This window comes from Echinops telfairi, unplaced genomic scaffold (genome assembly GCF_000313985.2).
Source record: "Echinops telfairi isolate 266 unplaced genomic scaffold, ASM31398v2 ScPeMD7_7467;HRSCAF=8505_1, whole genome shotgun sequence".
Lineage (NCBI taxonomy): Eukaryota > Metazoa > Chordata > Mammalia > Afrosoricida > Tenrecidae > Echinops > Echinops telfairi.
In genome coordinates this window covers 26,452,208-26,454,480 of record NW_022111368.1, presented here as the reverse complement: position 1 = coordinate 26,454,480, position 2,273 = coordinate 26,452,208, and positions in this window count along the sequence as shown.

The window sequence follows — 2,273 nt, the reverse complement described above, 5'->3', positions numbered from 1 at the left end:
TGGCCACTGGCTTCTGGGCGGCCGACCCCTGCGCGCCCCCCAGCGGCCGCGCGGCTCCCGTCAGTGGCCCCGCAGGCTGTCACTTAGAGGCGCTGTCTCGCAGCCTATATAATTCTCGTGAGATCATTTCCCCCCACTTTTATTTAATGTCCCCGCGAGGTCTGGCTCGGCGTCTTGGTCTCCTGTCGCAGGGAGAGGAACACGCCGCAGGCTCCCCGCCGCCACATCTGGCTTTAATCCGGCGTTTGCGGGAGCATCCTGGATTGCGCCTTCCTCCAGCGGGGGTTCCGCTCCCGCCGCGGCCCCCCTGTCCGGGAAGCATTCCCGCCCTCATCCGGCAAGAACGACCGAGGCCCCGCCGGTCCCGGGGGGCAGTCCACCGACCGCCCACCGTCGCGGTGGCCCCAGCGAGGCGCATCGTTATCCCCAGTTCCCAGAACTCGACGAGAAGAAGGACTGATTTAAGCCACTAGGAAGAAGAAACAACTGGGATATAAATGCAGGTTGTTCGGGTGCTGACCCCTGGATTTTCTACTGCACCTCGCTCCCCTGCCCGCCTTTCTCCTAAGCCCCATGTTCGAATATATCACCGGGTCCTAAATGTGAGGCTGACGTTAGTTCCAAACAGATAATAATCGATAGGAAGCCCGGGTGTGGGGGTCATATTTTTCTCAGTATCCATGTGTACGATTACTTGCAGTAACAATTGTCATTGCGCCCACCGTCATTTGGATATCTGCCATACAGCACACACGGTGCTACCATGTTATTTATCTCATTTCAACCCCATTTGTCATCTGAGGAAACCGGAGCTCAGAAAAGCTAGAGCGTTTACCCAAGGTCGCACAGCTGGTAATTGGTAGACACACAAGGAATGTGTTAGCTTAACAACCACAATAATCCTTACAACAACTTTGCAAGGTAATGTTTAAAGGGAATTGGGCAAAGATGCAAGGAGACTGACATCCTGCATCCTGTCAAATTCCCAAAGTAATAAAAAGGCACTTTGTGGAAAACGGTAATTAGAAGGCTTAAAACCATTCAATTTGAATGGTTTGGGGTGTCTTTGTTTATTTTGTATTTCCTGCAAAATTTATTTTTGTCTCAAAACAATAAACCAAAAAATCAAACTCACTGCCATCTTCATAATGACCCTGTAGGACAGGTTAGAACTACCCCCTGTGGATTTCCAAGACTAGCTTCTTACAGGAAGAGAAAGCCTTGTCTTTCTCCTGAGTTTGACTGATGATTTCAAACTGCTGACCTTCGGGCTAACAGCCCAACAAATAACCACTATGCCACCAGGGCTCACTCCTCTCAGGATAATGTTGTCAGGTACTGTTGAGTCAGTTCTGACCCATAGGAACCCTGTGCACAACAGAAGGAAACACTGCCTGGTCCTGCGCCATCCTCACAATTGTTCCTGTGCTTGAGTCCATTGTTGTAGCCACTGTGTCCGCCCATCTCCTTGAGGGCCTGCCTCTTTTTGCTGCCCCTCTGCCAAACACAATGCCCTTCTCCAGGGACTGGTCTCTCTTGACAATTTGTCCAAAGTACGTATAAGATAAAGTCTCACCATCCTTGCCTCTAAGGAGCACTCTGGCCGTATTTCTTCCAAGAAAATGGTTTGTCCTGTCAAAAGTCCATGGTACTTTCGGTATTTTCCAGCACCACAATTCAAAGGCATCTAACTGTTTCAGTCTTCCTTATTCAATGTCCAACGTTCATATGCATATGAGGCAATTGAAAATGCCCTGGCTTGAGTCAGGTGCACCTTAGTCCTCAAAATAACATCCTTGCTCTTCAATATTCTAAAGAGGTGCAGCAGATTTACCTAATGCAATGCGTTTGTTGTTGTTTTTTAATCTGTTGACTGCTGCTTCCATAAGCATTGATTGTGGATCCAAGCAATATGAAATCCTTGACAACTTCAACCTTTCTCCATTGATCATGATGTTACCTATTGGTCCAGTTGGGAGGATGTTGGGTCTTTCTTACTTTGAGTTGTAATCATACTCAAGGCTACACAATTCTTGATCTTCATGAGTAAGTGTGTCAATTCTTCCTCTCAGCAAGGTTGTGTCATCTGCATAGTGCAGGTTGTTAATAAATCTTCCGCTAAGCCTGATGCCACACTCTTTTTCCAGCTTCCCTGATGATTTGCTCAGCATAGATTGAACAAGTATGGTGAGAACATACAACCCTGACACACACCTTTCCTGATTTTATACCCTGCAGTATTCCCTTGTTCTGTTCACACAATTGCCTCTTGA